The following is an 18,954-nucleotide window of genomic DNA, read 5'->3' as shown; positions in this document are numbered from 1 at the left end:
GCCCACAATGACCTCATTGCCTCAGTGCTCCTAAACTGTGAAAGTCACTGAAAACAGAAAAAGCAATACACTGTCACAGCACGGAAGCCACTAAGAAGACAGGACCAAAGTGGCCTGCTGGAACAGAAAGAGGTCTTTAAGTTAAACATCAGGGAAAGATGCTTGCCACGCAAGCTCACAGCCTGAGTTTGATCCCCCGAACCCACATAAAGACAGGAGATAAGAGACACACACCATGGCATGTCCACACACAAAGCACACACATACACAGTAACAAATAATTTTTTAAAAAATATTTAAAAAATTCACCCCAAAATGTCAATCAACTGTGCGCTGTAATCATCACAATAAACTAATAAACGTAATGGTTAGTAACGTGTGCCAGTTATAATATATGCACCAGATTAATGTGCAATGTTATTTATGGAAGCAAATGATAAAAGATGTAATAGGAGATGTTCAACTTTGTTTCTCTGTTATTATGATTGAACACTGACCAAAAAGCAACTTGAGGAGGAAAGGGTTTCCTTGGCTTACACTTTCAGGTTATAGCCCACAATCGGGGACGCCAAGGGCAGAACCTGAGGCAGACACCAGAGAGGAATGCTGTTTCCTGCCTTGCTTTCCCCTCTCTGACTCAGCTGGCTTTCTAATACCATCCAGAACCACCTGCCTAGGGGTGGCACTGCTCACCCTGAGCTGGGCCCTCCTCATCGATGATCAATCAAGCCAGGGCTCCTCCATTGTGCCCACAAGCCAGCCTGATGGAAGCAATTCCCCAATTGCAGGTTCCCTCTTCCCAAGGAACTGTAGTTTGTGTCCATTTGACAAAAACTAGCCAGCACTCTCAAACACCCCTACTACCTGCTCAGCTTTTCCGTCAACATTAAACTGCTTTAGAATAGAGAACAATAAAAAAAAATGGTTGGCTTATTCCTTTATGAAACAAATAGAAGTATTTTCACCTTTTAAATTTGTGTTTTGATGTATGTTTAATAAATTAATGCTCTGATTAGACAGTCAATTTCTGCTCATTCAGAATATTTGAATATACGTAATTTCTCCAGCACCCCGAAATAGACTTTCCTCTTTCAAAAAGAAAATACAGAAGAAATTAGCTGTCAGAGCTGTTGGATTACTGAGGCTACAGGAATTCCAAGCTGCTCCAGAAACACCACTGGAGGGGCATTTTGCTGCTCCAAGCTAAAAGGGAGTGCTCTGGGTACTACAGGGGATGGCTCTTAACAATCCCAAGCAGGTGTTCAGGCACTGACCAAGAAAACACAATCTATGGGAAGACAGGCTTCCATATGTCCTCCCCTGTCCAAGGAAACACAAGCTCATCAGTGCGTGGACATTTTTAGGGCTAGAAACACCCCACAGAGATCATTGCTTCTATCCATTTCCACACAGAAAAGAATTTTAGCAGCTAGTTCATCTCTGAGAAGCAATTCTCTTACCACTTCAACAACAGGTAAAAATAAAAGATATAATATCTTGTGATATTAAAAAGTCAGCCTCTCTTTTAAATCATGTATCCAAAAGTACTTGCTTGATACAGATGATCTTCTCCATTTAAATTCTGTCTTAGTTAGGGTTACCATTGTTATAGTGAAACACCATGACCAAAAGCAAGTTGGGGAGCACTTTTTTGCCTTACACCTCCAGATCCATAGTCCATCATGGAAGGAAGTCAGGATAGGCACTCAAAAAGGGCAGAAACCTGGAGGCAGGAGCTGATGCAGAGGCCATGGAGGAGTGCTGCTTATTGGCTTTCTCACTCTGGCTTGTTCAGCCTGCTTTCTTATAGAACTCAGGACCACCAGCCTAGGGATGACAACACCCACAATGGGCTGGGCCCACCCCCTTCAATCACTAATTAAGAAAATGACCTATAGGCTTGCCTACAGCTCGGTCTTGTTGAGGCTTGCTTTTCTCCAGTGACTTTAACTTGTGTCAAGGTGACATAAAACTAGCCAGCATAAATTTTGATTATAGAAATGGGGAGAAATGAGGAAAAAGAACTTAAGTAGAGCAAAGGTACAAATAAGAAACACTGAACAAAGAAAGACAGAAATGGCCGCAATGAGTGCGTTCACACAGCAAAGCCAGGAAGGTGAAGGGTTTCCCCTGAGACCAGGAGTTATGGCCATATGGGAATTTTGGAAACAAAGTTGTCACTTTGCCTAGATGCAAATTTAAACAATCAGTCATTTCCTCCATGCAGGGACTCAGAGAACTCAGTGAGAGCATTATAAGCTCACTAAGTCAGGTAAAACACATCCAGTTAGGGAGCTGGAAGAGAAAGTGTGAGCACACCTTCCTATTCTGTTCCATTTCTAGTGTGAGTCAAATGTGCTGCTGGAGAATAAATGGTTTTGCTCTCAACAAAACCTACAATCTGCAGTCTATATCATAAACAGTAAAACAAACAAAAACTTTGAAATTGTATTGCAACTCCCCTGGTGGCTAGAAACACACACACACACAGCTAAGTACTCTGAAGAGCCAAGAGACATAAATTAAGGCAGTCATGTCCTGAGTCCAGGCAGTCTGCTGATCCTTCCAGGCACTCCAGGGTGAGTGCCTTTTCTCCTGGCAGAGTTGAGCAGAAAGGCCCGGAACTTGGGCAGTGGAGTAACGGGTGAGGGGTGATGGGTGATGAGACACTGAAAACAAATGCTTCCTTTGTGCAACTTCTGAAACGAGATGAGTTTGACTCACAAATGCAACACAGTTGCAAGTCTGCAAAGCTATGGCGTACAAACCCTGAACCATGGACAGTTCAAATGCTTTCTCTTTCACATATGCTCTTGAGGGTGAATGGTTTTCTCAAATTACTGTCAGCCAAGGATGTTACTTTTTCACTTGCTAACATTTCTTTCTTCATCCATCCATTCATTCATTATGCATTCATGGAGGTGGGCATATGCGCCTTGGTGACCGCAGGGATCAGAGGACAATTCATGGAGCCTACCAAGTTAGTTCTCAGCTCCACCCTGTTCCTGAGATGGAACTTGAATTATCAGGCTTGGAGACAATCCACACTGACCCATCTCACTGGCCCACAAAGCTTGTTTTTAACCCACTTTTGTTTGTATTTTGATTTCGGGGATTATAAGTACTCCGGAGAGTGAATGAGGTCATTAGCTTGACGGCAGGCTTTGCAGGACCTTAGGCAGGATGTCAAAGGAAGAAAGCTGTGGAGCCAAGATGTCCTTGCATTAAGAGGGCTCCTTTGAGGTCTGCTGATGAGTACCTTGCCTGAGATAATATGGACACATCCACATCTGGGAGAGGGCTGCTGCCTGAACATCATGGAGAAATTGGGACCTCAGCAGAACGGTGAAAACTACCCCTGTGAGTCTCTAGAGTAGACACCCACTCTTCAGAGAGAAATAGGGCACTCTGCACCAAAAAATTAAGTTCGTGGGGAATGTAATACTGACTGCCAATAATAAAAGAAAAGTCCTTCTGAAAACCCCACTTGGAGTGATTTTCTTCTTCTAATTTGAAAATGGACTTGCCTACTGAAAAGTCTATGACAGATTACTAAAAGACTTTATGGTAAGTGTATCAAGTTCTCTCTAAGTATTATACTGATGTCATCCATGTGGTATTAGCCTAATAGACCTGTTTTTGGTGTTATTTGTATTTTTACCCAGACAAATGGAATATGGGAGCAACAACAATGCTAAGTGCTTCATTGCTTATCTTGATAAAAATTTCCACTAGGAAAATATGTCCTCCACCACCCCAGGCCTGGGATTCCTAACAGGTGCCACCATGTCCATGAGATTTTATGCCTTGAATTCCACCCCAGAACCACATGCCTATCGCTCTCTGCTATACTCTGCTCTACAACTGAGCTACGTTCCCACCCTTGAGAGTCTCTGTGACAAATTAGGATCCCATGGACTTATGATCATAATCATACACTCACATCTGTAGGTGTAGTGGGCTTTCTCAGCATTCTCTCAACTTTATTACATTAATCCACTCAATCACTATAAGAAAAAGAGAACCTTGATTACACATGAGAAAATTGAAGGCAACATTCTTGTTGCTGCTTACAAGACTGTAGTTAAAATTAGTGCAGTTTTTGTTTCATTTTCCAGCCCCAGAAATTGAACTGTCACATTCTGGCAAGGACTAGGCAAAGAGCTCTACTACTGAGCTACAAGATAAAGTTAGGATATCAGAATGGACTTTTAATAGAACATAAAAGCAATTAAGTAAAAGAAAAATTTTCCAAATATGTAGTTAATATAATCATACCCCAGGTATATCATCAGTTGTCATAATGAATTCATCATCATTTGTTGAAGTAAGGTGCCGCTTGTTTGTATCACCATGAGGTCGTGGCCTACCAGCAAAGTTCTGGCATGTCTGACTCTGGCAGCGGCTCCATACATCTGACTCTGCCTTCCTCAGCAAATTCTACCAGCGTGTGCCATTGGTAAACTATTAAAACCCCATATTCTATGAGCCCAGGACTCTAAAAAGATAAGCCAAACAAGCACAAAGAGAACAGTTATGCTTTACAGGTTAACCTCAATACCCCCCTAGCACAACCGTGACAACCTTGATTGTAAAGCTTTGCTGTACCTGTCGTGACTAGGAACCACTGTTGTTTCCTTGCTCCAGGGCACACAGGTTCTAGCATGGCGCTAGAACAGTGCCAGCATTCCCAGCCAATGTTTTACATCCCCAGAGCTTTTAAACACCTGACTTCAAGATTCTGAGTCTGATAGGGGCTAAATGTTTTCTTCTTCTTTTTTTCTTTTTCTTTTCATTTTTCAAGGCAAGGTCTCATTATGTATCTCTGCCTGCCCTGAAACGTGATATATAGACCCAATCTGTCTTTGAACTCATAAAGATCCACCTGTGTCTGCATCTAACCCTTCCTCTGCCTCCTGAGTGCTGGCATTAAAAGCATGCACCAGCGTGCCTGGTTAGAGCCTGAATAACTATAAGAATTACCATTTGTTGAGTTTCTTTTTTAAAAATTTATTTTATTTATTTATTAAATATTTCTGTCTCTTCCCCACCACCGCCTCCCATTTCCCTCCCCAAACTACTATACCCAGCCAAGCTATTGTTCACTATCAATGGAGAAAACAAGACATTACAGGATAAGAACAAATTTAAACAATACGTAGCCACAAATCCAGCCCTACAGAAAGTAATAGAAGGAAAATTGCAACCCAAGGAATCCAACATTGCCAACACTGCCTACAATAACTCAGGCATCTAGCGACCCTTCACCAGCACAACTCAAAGAAGGGAGACACACAAACTCTACTACCAAAGGCAATAAGAATAACCGGAGTAAACAACCACTGGTCATTAATATCACTTAATATTAATGGTCTCAATTCACCTATAAAAAGGCACAGGCTAAAAGATTGGATATGAAAACAGGAACCAACATTCTGCTGTTTTCAAGAAACACATCTCAACCACAAAGGCAGGCATCTACTCAGAGTAAAGGGTTGGGAAAAGGTGTTTCAAGCAAATGGTCCTAAGAAAAAAGCAGGTGTGGGCATACTAATTTCTAACAAAACTGACTTCAAACTAAAATCAATCAGAAGAGATCAAGATGGACACTTTATACTCTTTTTTTTATTTATTTATTTATTTATTTATTTATTTATTTATTAAAGATTTTTGGCTCTTCCCCGCCACCGCCTCCCATTTCCCTTCCCCTCCCCCGATCAAGTCTCCCTCCCTCGTCAGCCCAAAGAGCAATCAGGGTTCCCTGCCCTGTGGGAAGTCCAAGGACCGCCCACCTCCATCCAGGTCTAGTAAGGTGAGCATCCAAACTGCCTTGGCTCCCCCAAAGCCAGTACGTGCAGTAGGATCAGAAACCCATTGCCTCCTGCAACAAAGGCTATCATTGGTATTTTTGATTTTAGCCATTCTGACAGGTGTAAGATGGTATCTTAAAGTTGTCTTGATTTGCATTTCCCTGATCGCTAAGGAAGTTGAGCATGACCTTAAGTGTCTTTTGGCCATTTGAAGTTCTTCTGTTGAGAATTCTCTGTTCAGCTCAATGCCCCATTTTATAATTGGGTTGATTAGCCTTTTACGGTCTAGTTTCTTGAGTTCTTTATATATTTTGGAGATCAGACCTTTGTCAGTTGCGAAGCCTGGGATAAAACCGGACTCTCTGAACATAGCGGACAATGAGGACTACTGAGAACTCAAGAACAATGGCAATGGGTTTCTGATCCTACTGCACGCACTGGCTTTGTGGGAGCCTAGGCAGTTTGGATGCTCAACTTACTAGACCTGGATGGAGGTGGGGGTTCCTTGGACTTCCCACAGGACAGGGAACCCTGATTGCTTTTCGGGCTGGGGGGAGACTTAATTGGGGGAGGGGGAGGGAAATGGGAGGCGGTGGCGGGGAAGAGACAGAAATCTTTAATAAATAAATAAATTTAAAAAAAAAAAAGAAAGAAACCCATTGCCATTGTTCTTGAGTTCTCGGTAGTCCTCATTGTCCACTATGTTCAGCGAGTCCGGTTTTCTCCCATGATTTTTCAGACCCAGGCCAGCTGGCCTTGGTGAATTCCCGATAGAACATCCCCATTGTCTCAGTGTGTGGGTGCACCCCTCGCGGTCCTGAGTTCCTTGCTCATGCTCTCTCTCCTTCTGCTCCTGATTTGGACCTTGAGATTTCTGTCCAGTGCTCCAATGTGGGTCTCTGTCTCTGTCTCCTTTCATCGCCTGATGAAGGTTAATATTCAGGAGGATGCCTATATGTTTTTCTTTGGGTTCTCCTTCTTATTTAGCTTCTCTAGGATCACTAATTATAGGCGCAATGTCCTTTATTTATGGCTAGAAACCAAATATGAGTGAGTACATCCCATGTTCCTCTTTTTGGGTCTGGCTTACCTCACTCAGAATAGTGTTTTCTATTTCCATCCATTTGCATGCAAAATTCAAGAAGTCCTTGTTTTTTACTGCTGAGTAGTACTCTAATGTGTATATATTCCATACTTTCTTCATCCATTCTTCCGTTGAAGGGCATCTAGGTTGTTTCCAGGTTCTGGCTATTACAAACAATGCTGACATGAACATAGTTGAGCATATACTTTTGTTGTATGATAGGGCATCTCTTAGGTATATTCCCAAGAGTGGTATTGCTGGGTCCAGGGGTAGGTTGATCCCGAATTTCCTGAGAAACCGTCACACTGCTTTCCAAAGTGGTTGCACAAGTTTGCATTCCCACCAGCAATGGATGAGTGTACCCCTTTCTCCACAACCTCTCCAGCAAAGGCTATCATTGGTGTTTTTATTTTAGCCATTTTGACAGGTGTAAGATGGTATCTTAAAGTTATCTTGATTTGCATTTTCCTGATCACTAAGGAAGTTGAGCATGACCTTAAGTGTCTTTTGGCCATTTGAACTTCTTCTGTTGAGAATTCTCTGTTCAGCTCAGTGCCCCATTTTAAAATTGGGTTGATTAGCCTTTTACGGTCTAGTTTCTTGAGTTCTTTATATATTTTGGAGATCAGACCATTGTCAGTTGAGGGGTTGGTGAAGATCTTCTCCCAGTCAGTGGAATTGTATACACGCATGCACATGTACACATATGTTTCATTCTAACCACTAGACCATCCTTAAAGATAAATATAGATAGGGTGGGGAAGTTGAATAGTATAGCACTTGCCTGCCATGCACATGGCCACAGGTTCTATCAGCAGCAGTGGAAGAAGAGGAGGAGGAAAGCAAGGAAGGAAGAAAGGAAGGAAAGAGGAGGGAGGGAGGGAAGGAAGGGAGGGAGGGAGGGAGGGAGGGAGGGAGGGAAGGAAGGGAGGGAGGGAGGGAGGGAGGGAGGGAGGGAGGGAGGGAGGGAGGGAGGGAAGGAAGGGAGGGAGGGAGGGAGGGAGGGAGGGAGGATTATCCTTCCTAGTTCACCAATGAAGGAATTAAAGCCACTTGCTCAGCAGGTTTACCAAGATTAATAAAGATAGTGTAACTCCAAAGGCCAAGCTTTCCTCCCATACCAAAGTTACTCCCCTTGTCCAGCAAGCAATACCCTGATATCTCTGAGAAAATAGCGTCTGGCCAGTGGCTTCCTCCATTTCCACCTAGAATGTCAATGAGTTTCATTATCCCTGGCCTGTCTGGAGCTCTCACATTCCATCCAGCTGTCCTGCCAGGAGCTCCAGGTACAACACAGGAACAGTGCCTTAAACAGCAGTTTTTTAATCAAAAAGATCGCTGCAATGATTCTTTGGAACACAATTTTATTGTTCCTATATGCCATCTTCTGCCTTAGTGAAAATAAATTCTTGAGGATTTAAGCAGCCTTTGAGTGGGCATACGATGCGACAGAGCCCGTGGAAATGTATATCAATTCCTTCCTAGTCTCACTCTTTAGTGCGAAGGGGATTATACATAAAATGAATCCATTTCATAATCCCGTGCAAGACAACCCGTGTCGACTGCTGTAGGTGGCCTCACACACAGGCTTGGATTTTGGGATGACAGCACAGTCATACATATTTATTTTCATTCCGGAATCTGGAACTTCAAAGAGCCAAGTTTCATGACTCACATTGAGGGACTGGGAAGGAAATCCCAGAACAGTGATGCAGCACAAAGGAAGCTCTTTCCCTCTCTCCCACCATGAAAGAACGAAACTGCTCGGCAAGAGATGTTGTGTTTATTTATATGCCTTGCGTTTAAAGGAAGAGAAGGAGAACGGAGGGGGCTGAACGAATTACAACCCATAAATATTGGTGCTGTCACATGTTTTAAGCCCATCGGATGCTTTTTTCGTCTCTTGTTAGTCTCTTCCCATGGTATCTTTGCAAGGCAGCAGTGAGACAAGCTGCTGAAGAATGCTGTGTTCTTGCTCAAAGTTGCAAAAAGGGTAAATAAATTTACATCTGCACTCCACTAGGAGAACACCGCAGTCCCACCGAGAGTCATAACCCTGCATCCTTGAAAAGGGCAGCTCCATTCAGCTCTGCCTAACATAGAGAGTGAGTGTGCTTCCACAAATGCAAATAATTCCAGCCGATTACATAACTCACACAACTCCCAGTGGGCTTAGTGATTCCTGAACAGCTGGGACACGAAATGAAGGCCATAAACTCAGTTCTTCCCAAGGATAAAATAAAACATTTAATTTGTGCTGTATCGTCACATTCTCTACTAATAAGAAAGCATCATGTTTCACTTTCTCATAAAATTTTTCAAGGTAAAAATAGTCACTTTTTTAAATTAAAAAAAAATCAGGAAATCAAAGGGGAAAAAACAAATCTGGGTGAGGGGACTAAAAGGAAACATGGCTGAGCATGATATTGCATATCTGTAACTCAACTTTGGAAGCTTCAACAATATGTTCATGAGTTCAAGGCCAGCCTAGGCTACCTAGTGAGACTCTGACTCAAAACAAAATCTACAAGAAGAAATAACAAAGTAACTGAAAGAGGTACCATCAACAATGCTGAAGAAAATATGCATGTTACCAACTCAACAGAATCACTGGACTCCAGGGTAGCAGAAAGAATCTAGCTGGCCACAGGAGGTGCACTCCTAAGTGTATAGAATGGTCTGTAATAGTCTGCTGGTTGCTGAAATGGCACCACATGTTGCCAGACCTTGACGGTGAGACCCTTTTGTTAAAGGCACCACAGATTTTGGTCACAAGACAGAAATCAAACTAGAACTGAACTGAAAGCTGTCTCCCTGCTGGCTGGTTTTCATAATGTTCAAAGGGAAGGAAATTCATCAACAGCTGTACCAAGCTGTGGGCAACAATAACGACCTGCCAAGATACGTGTCTGGTGCAACTGTGGCATGACTCTTAAGGGGATAACCACTCGTTTTCTGATTGGAATTAAGGCCTATGCAATAAGAGGGAATCCCTATCTGGTGCTATAAATCTTGTCAGGAGTCCATGGCTAGGGAGGTCACAGGGCACAGGAGGAACCTCTTCCCATTGTTTTGCTAATTGGTCATGTTGTCAAATTGCCTTTCAAATATTCATGTTAAAATCCATAGACAAGCCAGGCAATGGTGGCGCACACCTTTAATCCCAGCACTCGGGAGGCAGAGACAGGCGGATCTCTGTGAGTTCGAGACCAGCCTGGTCTACAGAGCTAATTCCAGGACAGGCTCCAAAAGTCACAGAGAAACCCTGTCTCGAAAAAAAAAAAAAAACCATAGACGAGTCCTGTGCTCAGCCTTCAGAGGGGTTTCTTCTCGCATGGGGTTAGTTCAGAGACTCTCAGCTGGTTGAAAGGCTCAGACCTCAATAGACATCTTTACCATCCCCGTCCCCAAGGCACAGAGAACATCGTGGAAGAAAGGGGTGGAGAGAATGTAGGAGCCAGGGGATGGTCTCCTTCTGACTTCACAAAGACATCGTCTGGGCATGATAGGCACTCCTAAACTCAAGCAGCCATTGTTATCTACACAAGGCCTGAACAAGACTGTGCCTGTCAATATCTCATCATGGATGAGGGAGGAGCTGATGAGGCCCCACCCTTCTCTGAGGGTCCATCGACAATGAGGCAATGAACTCCTCCTCATGCTGGGAGGAGGGGGTTGCTTTCTTCTGTGGTGTAGCCACTAGTAAGTTGCCTCCACTCCAGTAAACAACTGTCCCATCCATCCTCATGCAAGCAACCCTAATCACAAGTAGTGAGCCCCACAAGAAGACGTGGGAGTCAAAGATGAGCTTCAGTGGGAGTCAGTGGGACAGAAGACAGATGAAACAGGGTAACAGAGGAGAAACAACTAAAATAAGTACATTCACATATGAAAGTGTAAAAGAATAAAAATAAGTGAAAAAAAAAAGAGCAGCATTCCCCGTGGAAGATGATGAACGGTGAGCATTGTTTTCGTGGGAATTTAAGGATCATTTTTTTATGAGTAACTTTAATAGCAAGATCATCGCAGAATCCAGGAACTGTAAGTGTTCTAGTTTCTAACAAATAAACTCTAAACGCTGACTGAAACTTATCTTGAGGACATCTTCATAAATTGAAATTTACAAAGCTTGAGATCATAACTCACAGTTTTATGACACACACAATCCTAGCAACTGAATTAAGGTGAGGTTTAGGTTTTGGCTTCTTTTCCATCACCTTAGCAAGAAAACCTTCCAAAGTTCCACCAGAGTTGATGATCTATACACCTCTCTGGCCAGAACACTGGGTCAGCACTCTGGGTCAGCCCTCTGGGTCATCCCTGCCTTTCTTTGGCTGTTCTGCCATGATGCATCTTGGTACCACAGAGACTGCTGACAATGGCTCTTCTTGTTTTGAAAGGACTTTGCCATTCAACGCAGACCAAAACCTTGGGCAAAATGTGGGCACTGAATTAACTAAAATCAGTCCAGGCCATGGTGGTGCCAGCAAAAGCCAGGCAGGACCTGGTGGAACAAAAGCTGTCTTTCCCTCCAAGCACTGTTGGCTCATTTCTTTGGGAACAGAAAGGGAACGAAACGACAAGAGAATTGATGAGACTTCTGTGCTATGTGAAGTTAAAAGAAGAAAATCTAAGAGAGCTGTCTTAAGCTATTTATTCTACTAAAACTTGACTATCCAAAGAAGATATTTAAATGTTGACTAGCTATCTTTTAAAATACAAACTCTTGGGCTGGAGAGATGGCTCAGCGGTTAAAAGCATTGCCTGCTCTTCCAAAGGTCCTGAGTTCAATTCCCAGCAACCACAGAGTGGCTCACAGCCATCTGTAATGAGGTCTGGCGCCCTCTTCTGGCCTGTAGGAATACACGCAGACAGAATATTGTATACATGATAAATAAATAAATATTTTAAAAAAATACAAACTCTCCTATTTTCAGATTCTAAAAGCTTCCTTATATTATTAGAATGAAAAGTACATTTTAATTATATAAGATATGAGTATATTCTGACTTTAGACAATTTCCTTTAAGTTTCTGGCATGCATTTTTCATCATTTCTGGTCATTGGATGCTCTAGCTTCATTCTAGCTATAGAATATGATGACATTAATCATTTTGGCAGGCCTGCCAAATTACTCAGTGTATACATGAACTTGTTATACAAGCCTGATGACCTGAGACTAATTTCTGACTCCCAAAACTTGTCTTCTGACCTCCACATGCATACATGAGGTGAGTGCACTAGCACACACACACAATAAACAAATGTACATAAAAAATTTTGATGGGGCTGGAGAGATGGCTCAGCGGTTAAGAGCATTGCCTGCTCTTCCAAAGGTCCTGAGTTCAATTACCAGCAACCACATGGTGGTTCACAACCATCTGTAATGAGGTCTGGTGCCCCTTTCTGGCCTTTAGGCATACACGCCAACAGAATATTGTATACATAATAAATAAATAAATATTTTTAAAAAATTTGAGAAGAAGATAAAAAGATCCACTCTTTTAAAAATTAGTGCTGAGCAAGTGAAGCTAAGCATGGTAACACATGCCTTTAATTCCAGCACTCAGGAAGCACAGATAGGCGAATCTCTGAGCTTGAGGCTCCAGCCTGGTCTACATAGTGAGTTCCAGGACAGTCAGAGCTACACAGAGAAACTCTGTCTCGAAAGAAAAAAGAATTCAAACGTAAGAAAGGTGGGAAATAATTTCCTTTTCAAAACCCCTGACACAGCTAAATATTCATTGACAATAGTAAAGAACCATCACATGTTTAAAATTAAATATACTTCAAATGTTCATGAATAATATAAGCTGTTCATAACCTACTTAGACCTAAAACGGAATTTTAAGGCAATTTTTAGATTTATTTGTTTGTTTGTTTGTTTAATGTGTATAAGTGTGTGTTTGAGTTTGTGTATATGTAGCACACACATAGATGGACCTCAGGTCATCAGAAGAGGGATCTGGATTTTGTAGTTTTGAAGCTACAGGCAGCTATGAGCTCCCACATGGATTCTAGGAATTGACCCTGGGTCCTCTGCAAGAACAACAAATGCTTGCTCTTAGCCACTGCGAGCCATCTCTCCAGACCCTATTTCTGTTTTTATTTAGAAGGAAAATAAATGTGGCTTATACTAAAATAGAAAGCATTGTTTATTTTTTAGTGCTTATGTACGTGGGTTTTAATCAATAAACTCTTGAAATCTGAAACAATAGTTGGAAGTGTTCTCTAGGAAAAGAAGAGGGATCGCTTTCGGCCGCGGTAGCCATCTTTCAGTAACTCGCCAAAATAACAAACACAAAGGGAAAGAGGAGGGGCACTCGCTATATGTTCTCTAGGCCCTTTAGGAAACATGGAGTTGTTCCTTTGGCCATGTACATGCGAATCTACAAGAAGGGCGATATTGTAGACATCAAGGGAATGGGCACTGTTCAAAAAGGAATGCCCCATAAATGTTACCATGGCAAAACCGGAAGAGTCTACAATGTCACCCAGCATGCTGTGGGCATCATTGTAAACAAGCAAGTTAAGGGCAAGATTCTTGCCAAGAGAATTAATGTGCGGATTGAACACATCAAGCACTCGAAGAGCAGAGACAGCTTCCTGAAGCGGGTGAAGGAGAACGACCAGAAGAAAAAGGAAGCCAAAGAGAAGGGCACCTGGGTTCAGCTGAAGCGCCAGCCTGCTCCACCCAGAGAAGCACACTTCGTGAGGACTAACAGGAAGGAGCCTGAGCTGCTGGAGCCCATTCCCTATGAATTCATGGCCTGATGTACAAAAGGAAATAAAAGACCTGGGCTATTAAAAAAAGAAGAAGAAGAAGAGGGATCATACTGCCTTGCCCTTGGATGTGAAGAACCTCTTTAAACCCAGTAAGCTCTGAGGGAATTATTACAAAGTCACCAATCTCTGGTCTAAATAATTAAGGGGAAAGAGGAATATGAACGAGAGTTAGAGGACTCAGGTAAAGGTGCCCTTGTCAAAGTGGCATCTGCTGATTCCATGAAAGAAATGGCCCTTTTGCTTTATGTTCCTCTCTCTGTCAGAGACAAGCCCCTCTCTCCACCCACACAGCTAACTTCTCTCCTTACCACCAGGAGCTAGTTTCCTGGAAGGAGATGGTGTTTCCATTGGTATATGACACCCTGCGCAACACTATGAACTTGGCATAGCTCTGCCGACCCAGCAGAAAGATCTCTAAAATCCATCAGCCAGTTAATCCACGATGATCAATAGAAAGAATGTTTTTCCTGTACTGTGAGGTCCTGGTGCTCACTGACTTCATAAACAACCGGAGGGTTAACTACATTGAAACAAACAAAACGGGGTATTCTTCACAGCAATGATTCAATTCCCTCCCAACAAGAACTTCCATCATCGTGGAGATATTCTAGCATCTCTCTAGAGACGTACTCTGAGGCATGAGGTGAAAGGGAAAGAGAGATTATAAAAGAGATCACAGGAGACTTTCGAGAATAAGAGATAAGCTGGACATAGTGATGATTCCAACATTTATTCTTAATTTGCTGAAGTAAAAGTTTTAAATATGTGCTGTTTGTTTTACATCAGTCATAGCTCTGTCAAGTTGTGAACACGTATGTGTGTGGACACAGCAAGGGCATCATGTTACAGATAAGGAGATGGCGCTTTTTGCTAAGGAGATTGGAGTTTTGCCCAATCTTTATTTCTGGAACTCGAAAGCCTTACAACATGATGGCAGTCAAGATGCCCCAGCACTAAATATCTACTGATTGGAGACAGAAAAGGGAGGCAGGTGCCAGGCTGCATAAACCGGAGAGGTAAGAGCGAGGAATCCCCTCCACCAACCCCCAGACAGTTATCCTGGAACTCTCACTCTGTAAACAGGATGACCTCAAACTCACAGAGATCCACCTGCCTCTGCCTCCTGAGTGCTGGGACTAAAGGTGCACGACCACCACCCAACTCCGGGAATTTCTATTTAATAAAAATAAGAAAGTAATGAAAAACTATCTAAAAACTAAGACAAAGATGGTAGGTAATACGAGTCTTTAATTATAGCATTCAGGAGGTAGCAGAAGGCAGATCTCGGTGAGTTCGAGGCCATCCTGATCTACAAAAGCAAGTTCCAGGAAAGCTAGGGCTACACAGAGAGATTGAGTCTTGAAAAACAAAAGAAAAAAAACATATTTTCAATTTTCTTTCTTTGTGGTATTCATTTATATAATATAATATAATATATATATATATATATATATATATATATATATATATATATTCCTATGGTTCCTGTGGCTCAGAGGTTCAAACAGATGGGAATCTCTCTCTGCATTAGATAGTTGCTGCTGGAGAACCAGTAACCACAAACTTATTGACTTCCAGCAGCGGCTCCCAACCTTCCTCGTGCTGTGGCCCTCTAATACAATTCTTCGTTTTCTGGCAAACCTCAACTACAAAATTATTTCCGTTGCAACTTCATAACTATAATTTTGCTACAGTTATGAATCATAATGTAGATATCTGATACACGACCCCAATGGGGGTTGTGACCTAAAGGTTGAGAACTACTGGCCTAGAACAACACCAATTGTTTTTCCCATTCCCTATGGAGCAAGAGCTCAGGAGTGGCTTGGCAGAGTGGTTTCTAGCAGGAGTCTCTCCAGAACATACTCAAGATACAGGCTGGGACTGCAAACATCCAAGGGCTTGTCTTGGGGAGACAGCTAAGATGGGATATAAATATGGGCAGTTGTCTGGACAGGAAGGAACTTGTTGTCTTAAACAAGGATCTCTACCAAAGAGCAGAATCTTCAAACCAGTGGTCCAAGAGAACAGAGTAGAAGCCAAGGTATTGCTTGTGACTAAGCATTAGAAAGGACAAACTGTTTTGTCTCAGTGATTTTTGGAGACTGCACAAGTCAGCCCCGTTCAATGAGAGAACCAGTAAGAACACAAATATCAGGTCAAGCACTATGGTTCACCTGGAATCCCAGCACTCAGGAGCTTCAAGCAGAAAGACTGTCGTGAATTTGAGGCCAGCCTGGACTACACAGTGAGTTCTAGGCCAGCCTGGGCTACAGTGTGGTTCATGAATATTCTCAGTATACACACAAAAATAATAACAAATGTCTGTAATGGTGGCTATGCCAATTAGCTTAATCTATTAATTACATGTTGTACACATGTGTAGAAAAGCCCCACTATAACCACACCCTGTGGCAAGTTAGAGCAAAAATGTATTTTAAAACTAAAAAACGGTTGCTGAGAGGGAGTCTTCTCCGGGATGAGTCCCCTGTTGGCTAGCTAATCCCAAGAGCTCAGCCCTAAGTACACGTGAGCAATACTAAATTATTTCAGCAGGTTGTATTTATAAATTATATAATATATGTAACAATTATAAAGAAAAAGAGGCCATGAATTTTGGGAGTGAAAGGAAGGTAGGATGGAGAATGATGTAAATTATAAATTAATAATAAAAAGATTAATTAAATATGTGAAAGTGAAAAAAAGTAGACAAAAAAATGAAGTCTGTAGAGACAGCTCAATGCTTAAGAATATTTGCTGCTCTTCCAGGGGACACGAAATGGGACAAAACCGTCTGTAACTCCAGTTCCAGGGGACCCACTGGCACCCAGATAACCATCAAGCACACATGCACGCACTCTAGTGCACATGCACACACATACACACACAAATAAACCTTTAAATAAAATAAAAATGAACCTTCCTAATGTATTTTCAGTGTGCCAGCAGTTTCCTGTTAGAATTTTGATTGAAACATTGTATAGTGTCTCATAATGATCCCTCAGGATATACGCAATAGCACACTGATCCAAAGTAACATCTTTCAAAACTCAAAAGGAATTCCAAGTGGGACTCCCAATTCTACAAAAGAGATGCAGTGATTAACTCCGTGGTAAGTCCCAGGAACTGCTTTGTGCTTAGTGTATAAACCGCCTTCCAGTTTTCTCAAATTATAATCTTATCTGTGAAGCAGTCTTAATTACACTCGCTGAAAGAAATAAACGGTTGGTAAGATACTGAAAGTTCTACAGGTGTGGTAGTGGGGTCTGCAATCCCAGAACTTGGGATGTGGAAGCAGGGAAATAAGGAGTGTATGGTCACCCTCATTTTCTAAGTTAGGGTTTCTATTGCTGTGAAGAGACACCATGACTACAGCCACTCTTATAAAGGACACATTTCATTGGGACTGGCTTACAGTTCAGAGGTTTAGTCTATTATTGTAATAGCAGGAAGCATGGTGGCATGCAGGCAGACATGGTACTGGAGGGGTGGCTGAGAGTTCTACATCTGAATCAGCAGGCAGAAGGAAGAGCGTGAGACACTGGACCTGGTTTGAGCATCTGAAACCTCAAAGCCCTTCTTCTCTGACGTACTACCTCCAACAAAACCACACCTACTCTAACAAGGCCACACCTCCAAAAATTACTCTCTGTGAGTCAATGGGGACCATTTTCATTCAAATTTACCACGATTCAGAATATTGCAAGCCAAAAACCTATTAATACACATAATCTTCCAAACATCAGAGCCTAGCAACACAGGACATCAGGGACTTTTGTGGCTTGCCCTCCTAATCAAGTGGCTGACTGCACCTTGCAAACTCAAGAAAGAGTACTGTGAACATACATTTCTAGTTAAAAAAAATCAAAGTCTCTTTCTAGTGAATGTATACTATATTCACATCATTATAAAATGGGAAAACTACCATAATGTCATAATTGACTACACTAGTTCACAAGTTTAGTAATACATAAAAGTTGTACATCATAACTGTGTGGAATTTATCACTGAAATGTAAACCTGGCTCTATACCTAGAAGTCAATCAGTATAATATGCCACATCAATGTAAAAAGTATAAACTAGATGACCATCTTAATTGATACATTAAAATTACTTAATAAAATTTTATACCTTGCATAATAAAAAAAAAAAACACTAAGGAAACAAGAGTAGCTGGAAAATCCTAAGCCTGAAGAAGGGCATTGAAGAAAATCTCACAGCTAACATCAAAGGCAGTGGTGAACTGTTGTGAACTTTTCTGACTGAAAGTCTGGCAAGGGCCATTTGGACAGATATGGAAAGAAAAGACATTCGGGCTGGAAGAAAAGGAAAACTATCTCTGCTTTTTTTTTTGTGTGTGTGTGTGTGTGTGTGTGTGTGTGTGTGTGTGTGTGTGTGTGTGTCTGTGTCTGTGTGTCTGTGTGTGTGTATGTGTCTGTGTGTGTCTTGGCCTCTAGAAGTGCTGGGGTCACCTGTGTGGGTAACCACACCTGTCAAATGACAGACTCTTATGAATCAACCCTCCTAAAGAATCTACTTCTGTTTCTTTGGCTTTTGTTTAATTTTTTCAAGACAGGGTTCTTCTCTGTGGCTCCGGTTATTCTGCTAAAGAATCTTTAAATCAGTAAGCTAGTAAAGTTAATAACAGCAGAATTGTTTCTGTGTACAAGATCGTTCATTCCAGAGTATCAGCCACAGCCCCACCCATTTATGAACAATGAACAATTATGAACATTACTTCACTCATCAGCCTAAAAATAAGCAGGTCTTTAAAATTAAAGTTCTAAGTTAAAAATAAATTTTATGTAAGAACTACAAACCTTTTATGATTTTTTTTATGTGTATAGGTGTTTGGTCTGCATGTATGTCTGGGCATCATGTGTGTGCAATGCCCTCAGAGTTCAGAAGGAGGTACTGGATTCTCTGGAACAGGAGAAAGAGACAGGGGTAAACCACCATGAGGTACTTACACTCATGGAAACACAACCACGCACATATACATAATTAAAAATAAAATCAAATATTTAAAAATAAATAATGTAATATTTAATAATGAACTTGAAAACGATCTCTCACAACTGTCCAGCTCTGATAAAATATCTTGATGTCATGTGCTCCAATTTCTTTTAACTATGTATATGGATACGTGCATGTGAGTGCAGTGCCCAAAGAGGCCAGAAGAGGGAGCTAGGTACAAGTCATTTGTTTGCTTTGTTTGTTTTGATGAAAATCAGGGGACATGGCTCAGTGGTAGAAAGAACTTCTCCAGTACA

General features: G+C 41.8%; 1 protein-coding gene and 1 pseudogene across 11 annotated transcripts in view; one reads left to right on the top strand and one right to left on the bottom strand.

Moving 5' to 3' along the window:
• The window catches only part of Ank2 (ankyrin 2), a 521,939-nt gene that overhangs the window by 384,425 nt on the left and 118,560 nt on the right, over positions 1-18,954 (bottom strand). The gene's annotated exons all lie outside the window — the stretch shown is intronic.
• LOC142853545 (large ribosomal subunit protein eL21 pseudogene) lies at positions 13,177-13,668 on the top strand (annotated as a pseudogene).

This window comes from Microtus pennsylvanicus, chromosome 7 (genome assembly GCF_037038515.1).
Source record: "Microtus pennsylvanicus isolate mMicPen1 chromosome 7, mMicPen1.hap1, whole genome shotgun sequence".
In the NCBI taxonomy this organism is placed as follows: domain Eukaryota; kingdom Metazoa; phylum Chordata; class Mammalia; order Rodentia; family Cricetidae; genus Microtus; species Microtus pennsylvanicus.
The sequence above is the reverse complement of the archived record's forward strand: the minus strand, read 5'-3'. Positions and strand labels throughout refer to the sequence as shown.